The 17,194-nt window shown below is 34.1% G+C and overlaps 1 protein-coding gene across 2 annotated transcripts in view; it reads left to right on the top strand.

Moving 5' to 3' along the window:
* Nucleotides 1-17,194, top strand: part of Atg4a (Autophagy-related 4a) — a 254,744-nt gene that overhangs the window by 91,865 nt on the left and 145,685 nt on the right. The window lies entirely within an intron of this gene.

Here is a 17,194-nt window from a genome sequence, read left to right as displayed (position 1 = left end):
AGGTAAGATAATCGAAAAGTGAATATTTTACTAGATATTTTATGGTTTATGTAAAATTGAGAAATTACTGCAAGTCTCATAACTCGGAAAGTACTTAATGAAAACTAACTTAATTATAGTGTTTTGGAAAGCTCTCAAGATGAGCTGCAAGAATATGCAATAAAAAGTAGGCAGTTCCGTTTAAAAAATTGAAGGTGACCTTTACGTGACCTTCAAGTAACTATTCAAGGTCAAACCAATGGTACCCTCTTATGGCCTCCTCGAAACCATATAACTTTTGTCTGAAACATTTTTGTCTTAAACTTATGGATTTTGAGATATTTCAGTGCGTAGATTAAAATGGCCTACCCTGTATGTATACAGGGTGTCCCATTTTAATGTCCCACCCCAAATAACTTTCTTATTTTTAATTTTAGAAAAAGATGTTTCAGACAAAAGTTGTATGGTTTCAAGGGGGACATAAGGTGGTGTCATTAGCTTATCTCGAGGACTTTCCAAAGCACTATAATAAAATATTTTTCCCTCAAGTACTTTTTGAGTTATAAGGCTTGAAATCATTTCTTAATTTTACATAAACCGTAAAATATCTTGTAAAATATTCATTTTTCGATTATCTTATCTTAATACTTTTATGTACAAAATAATGAGAAGAATCAATTGGTGTAAAGAAAACACATCATCATCATCATCATTGGCGAGACAGCCCTTTGTGGGCCAGTGCCTGCTCCAGCTTATGCCTCCAAGTTTTCCTGTTCAAAGACTCGGTCCTCCAATTCTTAGCCCCGATTGTGGCCGCGTCGCGATCAACATCGTCCAACCATCTCAGTCTCGGTTTGCCCCGCCGTCTAACCCCATACATCCTACCGTACATGATCTGTCTCGGGGGGTAGTCTCCGGCTGCTCTTTGCACGTGTCCGGCCCACTTGAATCTCTGGATCCTTATGTGGGATATGATGTCGGGGGAATTATATAATTCATACAGTTCGTCATTGAATCTTCTCCTCCACATTCCATTTATATTGATTCCTCCAAAGATTCGTCGAAGTATTTTTCTTTCAAATGTACTAAGGATGTTTTCATTCTTTTTGCTCAATGTCCATGTCTCGCATGCATAAGTGAGAACTGGTTTGATCAGCGTTCTGTAGATTTGGATTTTGGTTTTTCTGCTGATGAGTGGGCTTCTTAGATGAGTGTTGAGTCCATGGGAACATCTGGATGCCGTTATAATTCTCTGATTTATTTCTGAGCTGATATTATTCTCGTTGTCTATGATCGTGCCAAGATATTTGAAGGCGTTCACTACCTCAAAATTATATTTTCCTATTGTTACTGTGTTCATTCTGATTGCTTTTGTCCTGGAGGTCGTTGAAATGAGCATTTTTGTCTTTTCCTCATTTATTTCGAGGCCCATATTTCTAGCGGCATTCTCAATTTTGCAGAATACTTGTTTAAGTTCGTCGATCGATCTCGCTATAATATCTATATCATCTGCAAATGCTAGGAGCTGACTTGACCTGTAAAGGATTGTGTTCTCCCTGTGGGCTCCTGAGTCTCTTACCGCCTTTTCTAAGGCCAGGTTAAACAGGAGGCATGCCAGTCCGTCACCTTGTCTCACCCCCCTAGTTGTCTCAAAGACTTCTGATACTTCGCTCTGGATTTTTACCCTGCATGTTGTTTTTGCCATTGTTGCTTTTACCATCCTAATGACTTTTGGCGGAATCTGAAGTTCGTTCATCGCTTGGTACAGTTTGGTTCTTATTATACTATCATATGCAGATCTGAAGTCAATGAATAGGTGATAGGTGTCCATATTGTATTCTCTTGTCTTTTCCAGTATCTGCCGCAGTGTAAATATTTGGTCGATCGTCGATCTTCCTGATCGGAATCCAGCCTGGTACGTCCCTATGCATTTTTCTGCATAGGGGCGTATTCTCTCTAGCAATACATTGGAAAGTATTTTATATATAGTGTTGAGGAGTGCTATGCCTCTATAATTCTTGCACTCTAGCTGATCTCCTTTTTTGTGCAGAGGACATATCACACTGACTCCCATTTCTTCTGGCAACTCCTCCTGGTTCCATATGTCTACTATAGTTTCATGGATCCAGGGTGTGGTCCATCTCGCTGCTTTAATTAGTTCAGCCTGAATAGTGTCTTCTCCGGGACTCTTGTTATTTTTTAATTTTTTTATTGCTTTTTCCACTTCTCTTTTTGTTGGTGGGTCGTCCGGTGTTGTATTCTGTATGTTCATTTGTTCTTGTTCATTGTTGTTCTGTTTGGCACTGTTGTTGTTTGTGTCGCTTAGGGACTTTATAAAGTGCTCTCTCCATCTTTGTAGAATTCCTTTCTTGTCGCTCACTATTTTACCTTCGCCATCTCTGATCATCTTCGTTCTCGGTTTGAATTCCTTTCTTCCATTGTTGACTCTCTGGTAGAATTTTCTGATCTCGCACTGATTACGTAGAGTTTCCAGTTCTTCGAATATTTTATTGTTATATTCTTTCTTCTTCGCTTTGTGGACACGCTTTTCATCTCTTCTGAGCTCTTTATATTTTTCCACTAGTGCCCGAGTTTTCCTGCCTTGTTGCATTTTCAGATAAATCTGGTTTTTCTTTTGTGTCATTTCCCTACATTCTTCGTCAAACCAGTCTTTTATCTTATTATTATTTCCTTGGGTTCCTAGTGCGTTTTTTGCGGCTGTTTTTAAAACTTCCGCACAAGTGTTCCATTTCTGTTTGGTAGTTTGGTCTCTATCTTGATTTTCGATTGTCTCCAGGAGCTGTTTGACATGCTCTGAGAAGTTGTGAGCTACTTCCTCGTTTTTTAAGGCGTCCACGTTTATTTTTTCCTCTCTTCTATTCTGTTGAATTTTTACGGTTGAGATGCGTGCTCTTACCACTGCCTTGATTAAGTGGTGATCGGAGTCCATGTTCGCACCCCTCATGGTTCTTACCTGTATCCAATTTGATACGTGTCGTGTGTCAATCAATACGTGGTCGATTTGGTTGTGAGTTTCTTGATCAGGCGAAACCCACGTGTATTTGTGAATGTCTTTCTTGGAAACATGGTACTGCCCACCACCATATTTTTGCTTGCCGCAAAGTTGATAGCTCTGAGACCGTTTTCGTTACTTTTGGCATGCAGGCTATGTTTCCCTGTCTGGCGTTGATGGAATTCCTCACGCCCTATTTTTGCATTCAGGTCTCCAGCTATTATTTTTATGTCGTTCCGTGGGCATTTGTCGTGGGCTCTGTCTAGCGCATCATAGAACGCATCCTTCTCATCTTCGTCAAAGAAAACACATAGTTGTTTTTAAAAAAAAAATATGTAATTAATTGCAAATTACATATTTTTTCTTCGAAACAATTATGTGTTTTCTTTACACCAATTGATTCCTCATTATTTTGTACATAAAAGTATTAAGATAAGATAATCGAAAAATGAATATTTTACTAGATATTTTATGGTTTATGTAAAATTAAGATATTATTTTGTCTCATAACTCAAAAAGTACTCAATGAAAAAATACTTTATTATGATGTTTTGGAAAGCTCTTGAGGTAGGCTACAAGAATATGCAAAAGTATATAGGGTGTCCCATTTAAAAAGTTGGAGGTGACCTTCACGTGACCTTCAGGTGACTCTTTAAGGTCAAACTAATGGCACCATCTTATGTCCCCCTTCAAGCCATACAACTTTTGTCTGAAACATTTTTTTATATCGCTTCGTTTTCGAAAAAATTGCTTGTGTCACTGTAAATGCCTCACCCTGTATACATTTACAAATCTATAATCTATACAGTGTATTAAATTTCAAACGTAACAGATGGAATATCTCGTAAACAATGCATTTCAGGAAAAAATGTTTCCTACAAAAGTTGTAAGGTTTCGGAAGGAACATAACATAGTAATATTCATATAACTTTGGGCGGCGTCTTTAAGGTCAAGTGGAGGTGAGAATGAATTTTTTAAATGGAAACCTATATTTTTTATTATAACATCTTTTTCTACTAATTAATTTGAACAACTTTTATTTAAAGCATTTTTTATTCACCTGATATTTTTTAAGATATTCAAGAAAAACTTGATAACTCTTTTAACATCCAGCTTAGATATTGAAGATTGAATGACAGAACGAAAGGACTCAGAAAAGAAAAATTAAAATAATTAATGAAGCAAATAAGAAATAGCCTTTACAGGCCCATGACCAGCCCATTATGTTAGAGGGGGCAAATAAAATCTTAGGTGGGGCAGTCTCAAAAACTCTTTTCCAATGCACAAAATACAATATTTTTTATTATTTAAATATCGATGCAATATTTCATAAGACATACCAATAGTATAAAATTACAATCAAGTAAATGTTAAAATGTTAAAATAATAGTAATTTTCGAGTTATCTCGTTATCGAAAATTCTTAGGAAAACATTTTGATCGATTCCCATACAGCACAGACCATTGTTGTTACATTGCTGCAATATTGCGGCAATATTGCAATGTTGCTGCAATATTGCTGCAATGTAACAACAATGATCTGTGCTGTATGGGTTGATTCAGTTTTTTTTTCAAAAGGTAATATTGTCAGATTGGCCTCCCGACCAAACAGCATAATTTGTCTGTGTGGCATTAGTACTCTATTCAGAGGCCTTACAAGTGGCTGAACTACAACCAAAGACTGTAAATAATGAGCTTGTTTTTTGTCGAAAAAAGTGAGCTATTTGATTTTTTTTTTTCAAAAACTAGACTTTTCTTAGACTTTTTAGAAATTCAGTTCGAAATTATATGTGTTGTGAACATGCTCAATTTTTTTCAAGTCGATTCAAACCTCTGTATTTGAGGTATCAAAACAAAAAAGAATGGAAAACAGAGAAACGCATTTAAAGTTTCGAAAGATTTCAAAATATGATTATATCGATACATATTGTCTACAAGAAGAAACAAAACCACTCTTTTTTAATATGCAATTATATGCATTGTCTTATTCTCCGAAGAATAACTAATAAAAATTCTTGATAAATTCTTGACTAACATAATGACTATAACATAAAATAACACAACACAACCTGCGTTTGAGCGAAAACGAATTCGTGCGGCGCTTGATCTTTTTGGCTGCCAAATTCGCATTTTATAAATTTTGACATAAATAAAACGGGATTTTACTCAGAAAACATAGTAGTTTTTAAAAATGAAAGAAAAAAAAATTTTTTACTACCTAGTGTCCTTAAATATGCAGAGCATTAAGAAACAAATAAGATAAAAATTTGCCAGTGGGGGCAAATGAAGTCGCTAGGGAGGGCAATGCCCCCATTTGCCCCCCCCCCTGATTACGGGCCTGAGCCTTTATTAATAAATCTTCATTTAAAAATGAAAGAATTTTTATAAAAAGAACTTTTAGAAAAAGTAACGAAGTCAACCAAATCCTTTTTATTTATAAAAAGGAAAATTCCATTAATCTAAGTGTTCAAAGTGTTGTCCTCTTGCATCTATGCAAGTTTGCAATCTTCGTTGGAAATCATTATGCACACTTTGTAATTCGTCTCTTGAAATTCTTCCGCACGCTTTGCGTATTCGTTCTATTATATTTTCTCTTGTAGTTCTCTTGTAGTAGAGGATTAACATAAACAATTTCTCGGATTCTACCCCACAAATAATAATCTAGGCAAGTCAGATCAGGTGATCTGGGAGGCCAAGACACTGGACCTCCCTGACCTATCCATCGGTCAGGAAAAATAACATTCATGTGTTTTCTGACGATTACACTAAAGTGGCAAGGCTCCGTCAAGTTGCATCCACATGTTCTGTCGAAGGTTTAGAGCAGTGCTCGGAATTGCCCTTTTCGTCCCTTTTCGGCCCTCGACCGTCGAGCCTCGGACGGTAGTGGAGGGGGATCGTAGGCGTCGCCTCAGATATCGGTCTGAAAAGGGCAACTAATTCCGAGCACTGGTTTAGAGGCAAATCTTCCAGAAGAGGAGATAGTTCCTCAACCAGGAAGTTCAAAAAAATTCGTCCGTTAATGATATTATCGAAGAAAAATGAGCCGATAATTGTGTCACCAATAATGTCACACCACACATTCAACGACCATACATGTTGATGATCAATTTGTCTTAACCATCTAGGATTTTGGTCGCTTCAATAATGAAGATTATGACGATTCACATGGCTGTTATGAAACGTAGCTTCATCGCTCCATAATATTTTAGAAAAGAACATTTCATCTTCTTCATAGTGTTATAAGGATCGGCAAAATTCTAATCTTCTATTATAATCTTCCTGCATTAATGCTTGGTGTAAGTGAATATGATATGGATGTTGGTGTTGACGACGCAAAATATTCCAAACATTTACGTTGGATGTCCCAAGTTTCCGTGACAATTGTCGTGTATTGTAATGAGGGTTCACAGTAATTGCTGCTAAAACGTTTATTGTCATTTCCTCATTACAAACTGGACGAGGCCGATTTATATTGCGGTGAGCGGCAAAAGTTCCGTGTTCTCCTGAACGATGAAATAAACAAATGAAGACCATGGGAGATGGATAATGAAACCTATTGTATCTTTGACGGTAAACTCTAACAGCTTCTCATCATTTCGTCCACATTCACCATAAATTAAAAGCATGTCACGAAATTCCACATCAGTATAACGCACCATAACGGCAAGTGAAGAAAGAATAGAAAATGGAAACACAATGTACTCTCCCAGATAGCAAAGTCTGTAGAAAACATATCATACCAAGTGTCTGCTATCAATTAATGTTAGCAAAAAGGCTACAAATTTGGTACTGAAGCTGTTATTACCAATTAAGTTGACAAATTGATGTCAAAAATTGAGCAGAGCCTGCTCACAGAATCTGACGCAGATTGGTGGCAGAAACCAAGTAGAATCTGCTAACATGATTTGATATCAGATTCTCGACAAAAATCAAGCAGAATCTGCGTACGCGCAATTTGACTGCAGATTGACAGCAGAAGTGGAACAGGGTTTGCATGCGTGATCTGATGGCAAATTGGCAACAAACTGCATTTGATTCGATAGTTCCTTCGCTTACCGCTATGTGATGTATTTTCTCGCAATCAAATTTTTGTCAGAAATATATATAAAGTCGCGATTATTAATAAAAGATCAAAAATATAATAACTATTTCTATCACTTTAATTTCTGATATGTGATACAAGCAAATAAGATTCAGAATATTAAACTGGTTAGAATCAATAGGATAAATGGAAAATTATTCATTTACTGCTTATTTGAAGCATAAAGCAAGAATTTAATTCCAAATAAATTATATCTCAAGTTTTATAAGTTAAATTTAATTATTTTCACCATTTACTTTATTATTAATTTAATTAAATTGAGTCCTTTACTATGTGAGATATAACTACGATATAACATATTACATATTATATGTTGTATTAGAAGAAAATTGTAATTAACCGATAACTCACCGATAATAGTTTTATTTAGCATCTTTAATAATTAATTTTATTGTATTTATATTACTTATTTATATGAATGACCAGAAGTTGCAGATTCTGCTCGGGATCTGCTGCCAATCTGTCGTCAGATTACGCACGCGCAGATCCTGCTCGGTTTCTGTCGACAATTTGACGTCAAGTGATGTTAGCAGATCCTGTTCGGTTTTTGCTGACAATCTGCTGTCAGATTCTGTGAGCAGGTTTTGCTAGCAAATCATGACCCTATTGCAGACATAACGGATGCCAATCTGCTAGCAACTTTTGTGGAAATCTGTCGCCAATCTGCTGGCAAATTGCGCGCGTTTTGCTTACCGGGCTATGATCACATTAGTCGCACTATTGTAACTGATTTAAAGTTCCCACCTTCTTCCGTAAATACATATAAAAGTCCGTGGATTGGCGCTGACGATACAACAAAAAACTGTAAACATACTGAGCATATGCTCAGTCTATCTGTTATGTGTTTTTCTGATTGACTTACAATACGATTGAAAGTCAAATGACAGAAGAAAAAGATTCAGAAAAAAAATACTTTATTAATAAATCTTTAAATAAAAAAGACGGTAATTTTTACATAGAAAAACATGTTGAAAGAGTTATCAAGTTTTTCTTGAATATCTTAAAAAATATTAGGTAAATGAAAAATGCTTTAGATAAAAGTTGTTCAAATTAGTAGAAAAAGATGTTATAATAAGAAATAAGGGTTTTCATTTAAAAAGTTCATTCTCATCTCCACTTGACCTTGGAGACGCCGCCCAAGGTTATATGAATATTACTATTTTATGTTCCCTCCGAAACCCTACAACTTTTAAAGAAAGAGGTTAGGAAACATTTTTACCTAAAATGCATTGTTTACGAGATATTCCACCTGTTACGTTTGAAATTTAATACCTTGCCTATCTCATTCTATATATATCTTATGATCTATAATCTATAAATCTATCTAAACAATAACAAAATAATAAAAATAAGAAAATCTCAAAAAAATCTAACTGAAGAATAAAATCTATAAATATATCAATCTATAAAGGATCCCGCACATTTTATATGAAAAAAGTGGCTTCGGTCAAATTGGCTGAAATAGAAATATGTTGTAGTTTAAGTGGCTGATTAAAAATTTCTTCGGGCAAAAAGTCCAAATATCAAAAGTATAAAAGATGATTTGAAATGAGTGATATTTGAAGTTTAAAAACCGCTTGTCTTTGAATATATAGATCAAATTAATATATAAATGTTTGAAAAAAAATATTTATATATAATGTGTACTACTTCTACAATATTTAATGATCTCAAACTCTTTCTGTTATATATGTGTGCATGCGTGCGTGCATGTGTATGTGTGCGCTGTGCCTGATCTCTGCGTAACACACACGCATGAAAGCAAAAGAGTTTGAAATCATTAAATACTGTAGAAGTGGCACACATTATATACAGGGTGTCTTTGAATTCAGTGCCAAACTTCGAGATATACTTTCTTATCACGAATTAATAAATTGTTTCGAGCATTTTGGAAAATATTTGAAGTATATCGAAATCGATGGAAGAATTTTTGATCATCTTTTGTAAAGCTTTAAACAAAATAAAGAACATTAAACAACATTTATTTCAATTCATGTTGTCTTAAGAAAGTAACTTTATTACCTTATAACTTCAAAACCGTTCGAATTCGGACATATGTTTATTAATATTTTCGACTTGTTTTCATGTCCTAAAGCCGCTGTATCAATTTTGGCAATGAATTTAGCCTGTGTATATATATATATATATATATATATATATATACAGGGTGAGCCATTTTAATTAACGCACGCAATTATTTCGGAAACAAAGCATTTTAGAGAAAAATGTTTCAGACAAAAGTTTTATGGTTTCGAGGGGGCCATAAGATGGTATCATTGGTTTGACACTGAAGAGTCATTTGAAGGTCACGTGAAGGTCACTTCAATTTTTTTAAATGGAACACCCTATATATTTTTGCACACTCTTGTAGCTTATCTCGAGAGCTTTCCAAAACACTATAATTAAGTACCTTTTCGTTAAGTACTTTTTGAGTTATGAGGCTTGAAATAATTTCTTAATTTTACATAAACCGTAAAATATCTTGTAAAATATTCATTTTTCGATTATCTTACCTTAATACTTTTACGTACAAAATAATGAGAGGAATCAATTGGTCTAAAGAAAACACATAGTTGTTTTTAAGAAAAAATATGAAATTGTTAATTGCAAATTACATATTTTTTCTTCTTAGTAGGTTCCATTTAAGAAATTGAAGGTGACCTTCATGTGACTTTCAAATAACTCTTCAAGGTCAAACCAATGATACCATCTTATGGCCCCCTCGAAACCATAAAACTTTTGTCTGAAACATTTTTCTCTAAAATGCTTTTTTTGTTTCCGAAATAATTGCGTGCGTTAATTAAAATGGCTCACCCTGTATATATATATATATATACACACACACACACACACACACACAAGGCAAAAACAGCAAAAACGCCGTAATTTTCGGAAGTGTGCCATTTTTTATTGCCTGTATAGAATTAAAAATCCTTCTCCAGAATTGAAGTATACACGCAAACGGACATGTGAAAACTCTATACAGTATGAGATTTTATATTGAGAAAGAAAATAAGTATAAAATTATATTTTTATTTATCGACTTCTTAAATCAACATGGCGTCAGAGCTGTTAACTTGTACAAATATTAGCTTCTTATAAAAGTTTTATAGCTTTTATGCATAAAACAGTAGCTTTCACGATTGTGTACTGCACCGTAGAACATTGTCAAATTATAAAAACTGAATTTAATTACCTAATTAATAAATGGCATTCTTCCGAAAATTTCAGTTCGTATGTACCTGAAATATCGGTAAAGTAGAGTGGAGAAAGCAGTGCATCTTCTTTATAAATAACGTGATAAAGAGAGATACGGGATGAAAATTAGATGAGGGCGCTGTAATCGTGTAATTGTTCGCCGTTCAGTTTAGGATCCCCTTAAGAAAGTAACTTTATTACATATAAATACATGTGTATATATTTTTTAAACATTTATTTAATTTATATATTAATATTTATTTAATTTGTAAAAGGCGTTTTTTAAACATTAACCCATTTCAACTAACACTTCAAATCATCCTATTTTCCACTTCAAATCATCATATTTTTTAATTTTCGGACTTTTTACCCGAGAAAATTTTTGACTAGCACCACCTAAACTATGATATATTTCAATTTCAGTCAATTTGACCGAAATTGAAATATATCATAGTTTAAGTGGTGCTAGTCAAAAATTTTCTCGGGTAAAAAGTCCGAAAATTAAAAAATATGATGATTTGAAGTGGAAAATAGGATGATTTGAAGTGTTAGTTGAAATGGGTTAATGTTTAAAAAACGCCTTTTACAAATTAAATAAATATTAATATATAAATTAAATAAATGTTTAAAAAATATATACACATGTATTTATATGTAATAAAGTTACTTTCTTAAGGGGATCCTAAACTGAACGGCGAACAATTACACGATTACAGCGCCCTCATCTAATTTTCATCCCGTATCTCTCTTTATCACGTTATTTATAAAGAAGATGCACTGCTTTCTCCACTCTACTTTACCGATATTTCAGGTACATACGAACTGAAATTTTCGGAAGAATGCCATTTATTAATTAGGTAATTAAATTCAGTTTTTATAATTTGACAATGTTCTACGGTGCAGTACACAATCGTGAAAGCTACTGTTTTATGCATAAAAGCTATAAAACTTTTATAAGAAGCTAATATTTGTACAAGTTAACAGCTCTGACGCCATGTTGATTTAAGAAGTCGATAAATAAAAATATAATTTTATACTTATTTTCTTTCTCAATATAAAATCTCATACTGTATAGAGTTTTCACATGTCCGTTTGCGTGTATACTTCAATTCTGGAGAAGGATTTTTAATTCTATACAGGCAATAAAAAATGGCACACTTCCGAAAATTACGGCGTTTTTGCTGTTTTTGCCTTGTGTGTGTGTGTGTGTGTGTATATATATATATATATATATATACAGGGTGAGCCATTTTAATTAACGCACGCAATTATTTCGGAAACAAAAAAAGCGAAACCACTTTTTTCATATAAAATATGCGGGGTCCTTTGTCTGAAATTTAAATATCCAAAATTTCGGATAAAAGTCCGAAAACCGGTCACCTCCGATTTCGATGAAACTTTGTGAAAAGCTTTCTTTCAGCTTAAAATAGAAGCCTATAAAAGGAATTTTGGCGACTCCTAAAAGAAAGTCATTTTTAACACAAAATGATAAAAAATATAATAAAGTAAATATATAAAACAGAAGAGACATATGTCAAATATACCTTATAGTTTATACTCATAACAGATAATCTTATAATACATTTCAATTGTTTTTCTTGGATAAATTTTTTTAATATCTCGTAGAAGTACATCAAACGGATCAATATTAAGTTTACATACGCGACGACGTCACATAAACTCGCACATATGATCAGCTATTTTATTTGAATGAACACCACCACGAGATAATTGATGACGGCGCATCAATCGCCAAGATGATTCAATGTCTTGCGTATGCGCGCCAGTTTTAGAATCAACAAACTCCGCGATGTCCGCGATAAATCATTCCAAGTATCCAAGAACCTTCTACTACACCTTCTACGACTTCGATGATATTTGCGCCGACCGATTTTACACTCGTCGATTTCAACTATCTCGTTTGGTCCATCAATCAATCCTTGCTCTTCAAATTCAGCATCTAATGCAAGCATGTAGACTTCTCTACAATAAGATACTCTATCTGCAACAGTTTCTCGAGATGTTTCTTGGTTGGCAATAATACTGTTTTCACAAATAATTTGCTCGTACGTCATATTTACGGAGAAGCAGTACGTTATAATCATACAAGTAGCAGCAGATATGTGGCATCTTTCAAACCATGTATTTTCTGCAACAGTTGCTCTATGATTGTATTTACCTTTTCTTCGACAACGAAAAACACCACAAACATTCTCCGACTCATAAACAACCATATAACGCTTATTCTTTCGACAATATCTTTCCTTTGATATTAATTCAATATCGCGCAGCCATTATAACATGGTAGACGAATCTTTTAATATATTCGTTAAACTGTACAAATTGTACATTGTATTTCGTTTGTACTTCTTTGAACGATACATACATATTGAGCACAAATGGAAAAACAGACAATCGTCACGAATAACGGTTATTAAAAAATGTAAACATATCATATTTTGATACGTGATCAAAGTATAAACACAACGGAATACTGAAACCTATGCTGAAAAAGCCTTTATAACACAATATTTGAATATACCATAACTCAAGTTTCTAATAATTATACCTCGAAACCTATGTGAAATTTTGCAAATATAGACCTCGTTTCGCACTGACTCAAAAGTAGTGTGGGGTAGAGCTCGTTTCGCATGGAAAGTTGCAAACCTATGTGGAACCGTACAATAAAAAACCTTGTTTCGCGCGAACTCAGGGGTGGTGGGGTGGATCTTGCTTCGCATGGAAAGTTGCAAACCCATGTGGAACTATACAATAATAGACCTCGTTTCGCGCTGACTCAGAGGTGGTGTGGGGTGAACCTCGCTTCGCATGTAAAGTTACAAATCCATGTGGAACTATACAATAATAAACCTCGTTTCACGCTGACTCAGGAAAGGCGTGGGGTGAACCTCGCTTCGCATGGAAAGTTGCAAACCAATGTGGAACCATACAATAATAGACCTCGTTTCGCGTTGACTCAGGGGTGGTGTGGGGTGAACCTTGCTTTGCATGGAAAGTTGCAAACCCATGTGGAACCATACAATAATAGACCTTGTTTCGCGCTGACTCAGGGGTGGTGTGGGGTGAACCTCGCTTCGCATGGAAAGTTGCAAACCCAGCCGTACGCTTTGCATAGAAAGGTAAAATAACCTTGACCTTCTTAGAAGTCAAATCAACATTGCTTAGGAATTCGTATAGTCGTATGTTGCATATAAATTGTGAATCTTCTGTTAAAAAATGACTTTCTTATAGGAGTCGCCAAAATTATTTTTACAGACTTCTATTTTAAGCTGAAAGGAAGCTTTTCACAAAGTTTCATCGAAATTGGAGGTGACCGGTTTTCGGAACTACACCCAAAATTTCTTCTAGTGTATACATCTTATTGATTCGATTTTTTTAAATTTATATTTTCAATATTTCAATATCATTTTACTTGAAATCTTCTCATTGAATTCTGTCTAAAGATCTTCTCATTGAACTCTGTTCATTACACTAGTACACTCTTTCATTAATGTTCATCTTTTCATATTTCATTTTCATTAGTGTTAATCTTTTCATATTTCATATTCATTAGTGTTATTCTTTTCATATTCTTTCCTACTAATGATGATAAAAAAATCACACACACACACACACAGTCTAATCTTTTTCCCTTCTTTTTCCTTTTCTTTATCGATAAACACCTGATATCTTTTCCAATCTTTTGACATAGTCGCATTTTGGAAATACGTTATACAATCTCAAGAGTTCCTTTTTAAGAAATTTATTAGCATCTTTAATTCTAGAGTCAATCTTGTCTTTTCAGAAGAAAATTTTATTTCGATCGTACTCATAACTCTTCCCAATTCCTTTTATGTGAATTCCTGATCCAGATCCTCTTCAAATCGTTCTACCTATTTCAGAATCTTTATTCTCTTCTACATATATTGGACTAACTTTTTACTTTTGATCTAATTTCTTCCTTTTTATCCTAGTTACTAGCTACCTATTCCATCTCAGTTTCTAATCCTAATCGGTTTCATCATTTTCATCTTCTTTCATACATAGATTAAATCCATTGATAAATTAAATCCATTTATATTTATATTTTTATATTTTTTGAAATTTTCTCTTTATTTTGTTTTTATCGTTTTTGTAGTATTGCTGTCACTTTTTTAAATTCAATTCAACTAATAATATCTCTTTTTCTTATAAATTCTTTCAGCTTTGCCTTCCTTATCTTGTTGCATTTTTTGTCTCATTAATCTTTAAGATTTTTAAACTGAGTTCTCTTTAGTTCTCTACAGTTCTCTCTTTTTTCCTTTTCCTCTATTACATCTCCTTCCCATTTCTTCATCACTCATTCCGATCGATTATTTTGTAGCAATTTCCACCGAATCAATTATTACATCTATTAACCACTTATATTGCTCCCTTGCGCTTAATGTTAAATATTTTTCCTTATTCATCTTCTCTTCTTCTATTAGCCTTTTCCTATACATTGATTGTTGTTGTAGTTGGTACTTTTTACTGGAAACTTTGTTACTTTTTTTAATGTACGGTGTTGTGTCTATCTTCAGTTTTAACACAATTGAGAAATGATCCGATTCCTAGTTATCATCCATTTGGCGGTATGAAGCGGTATTAACGAATGTGTATATTTTCGCTTTGTGTTTCTCCACAGCTGATGGTAAATGTGCTGAATAGGGGACCCAGTCCCAATGACCTTGACATATGTTGTCAAGGTCACTATCCTGAGTGACATTCAAAAGGTTTCAGCCATCGCTCATCATTTATTAAAAAGTTATTAACAAAAAAGTTTTATGAATTCTGTGCAATTTTTAGATACTATGTACGTTGTAAGAGTTAGGATGAAATATACATGCGTGGATACAGTGGGTTCCGCCCCCCTCTACGGCGGGGCTCCACTCTTTCGGAAGCTATAATCTAACCTAAACCTATTTTTTATTTAAAACTAAAATTTGGTTTAGGGTGAACCTTGTTTTGCGTGAAAAGTTGCAAACCCATATGAATTTCGTTTTATCTTGCAAAATACATGCGTGGCTACAGTGGGTTCCGCCCTCCTTACGGGGAGAGGGCTCCACTTCCGGAAGATATAACCTAACCCAAACCTATTCTGATTTAAACCAAATTTTAATTTTAAATCAGAAATAGGTTTGGGTTAGGTTATTTCTTCCGAAAGTGGAGCCCCCCATAAGAGGGGCGGAACCTACTGTAGCCACGCATGTACTTTGCAAGATAAAACGAAGTACATATGGGTTTGCAATTTTTCACGCAAAGCAAGGTTCGCCCCAAATCAAATTTTAGTTTTAAATCAGAAAGGTTTGCGTTAGGTCATGCCGTCCGGAAGTGGAGTTCCCCTGCAGGGGAGCGAAACCCACTGCATTCACGCATGTACATTTTACTTTGACTCTCGTTAGGAATTAACTTCGTTTCATCTTGCAAAGTACATGCGTGAACGCAATGGATTCCGCCCTCTTGCGGGAGGCTCCACTTTCGGAAAATATAACCTAACTCAAACTTATCTCATTGCTCTGTTAAGGAGGGAACCTGGTTTAGAACGCTGAAAATAAGGTGAACTTTGAGAATTTTTTAACAACTAACAATAAAATCGATCTTTTCAAAACTTTAAGAACAATTTATTACATGTTTGAACAATACAAAAAATATTTTTTATTAAAAAAATAATGATATTTATATTGAGTTTTTTAATGATTATGGTTGTGCCTCGTGACCGAAGTTGCGCATTGGCGGGCAAAATGGAGCCTCCATTTCTTGTCTGAAACAAAAAAAATCGATATGGTTTTACTTGCCATAAAATTCTATCGTCGATGAACTAAAGAAAATTAAGAAAAATATATAAAATTATAAAAATTATGGGACTTTAGTGAAAAATTGCGATTTCGACCCAAAAATTTTGACCTATTTATGCAAAAATAAATTATTTAAACTAGTTTTTTCTTAAATATTTTTAGTTCATTTAGGATGATTGACAATTCTGTAATTAAAAAATGTTGGGAGAAGTCAATTGGTCGAATAGTTTTTTCTCTATTTTGCCCGCCAATTTGGAAAAAGTAATTTCGAGAAAATCATGTTTAAGTTTGCGGTACTAAAAAAGAATAGTTATTGGTAACTTACAGTTAATTTGCTATATCAAATCCATACAGCAAACCTTCTGCTTCCTCATAAAACTCGTTTTATTGTATTTGATCGAGTCTATGAGCTATACGAGCCTCTTTCGTGCTGCTTAGTCGGCGCCGCTTCTGCCTACGTAACTCGTTCTTCGTCGTACTTGTCGGCAAATATTTTATATTGTTGGCCAATGTTTATTTTCAGCAACATCATTGTTTGTAAAATAGTAGAATATCCTTCATTAGAGATATCTTCAGCAATGAAAGTGGCGGTTTCGATAATTTTCGGATCAGAATTCAAATGTTTTGGAGCGAGACGCCAGAATTAAAACTCTTGTTAGAGTTTTGCGTATGTCCGTCTAAGCATCTTGTTAAAAATTCTTCTTTTGACAGTTCTTCATAAATAGGAAAAAGATGTTTTTTAATATCTGGTGTATTAATTCGAGAAGGATGGTCGTAATTTTTTTCTTCACCTCTGGCTTCAGCTTTGCGCCACTCGCAGCTTTCGGCTTCTATCGGACAATTTTCATGCTTGGCTGTTCATTTGTAGAATAATAGTGATACAATGTTGCCATTACAACTTTTTTTATATTTATAGTGGATTATAATATGCTTGGTTTTGTTTTCTGTAAATATATTTTTTTATTTTTATTTTTAATTTTTACAAAATTTATTTTATTTCATTATTTAACAATTTTTGCTCGCCAGGTTATTAATGGCACAGTTTTAGTATAACTTATTTTTCCTAGTTTCCCTCCTCTACTGTTGAGTA

This window comes from Camponotus vicinus, unplaced genomic scaffold (genome assembly GCF_025532165.1).
Source record: "Camponotus vicinus isolate PSW18456_S1 unplaced genomic scaffold, iyCamVici1.0 SCAF_2, whole genome shotgun sequence".
NCBI lineage: Eukaryota > Metazoa > Arthropoda > Insecta > Hymenoptera > Formicidae > Camponotus > Camponotus vicinus.
This window is presented reverse-complemented; position numbering and strand designations above follow the sequence as displayed.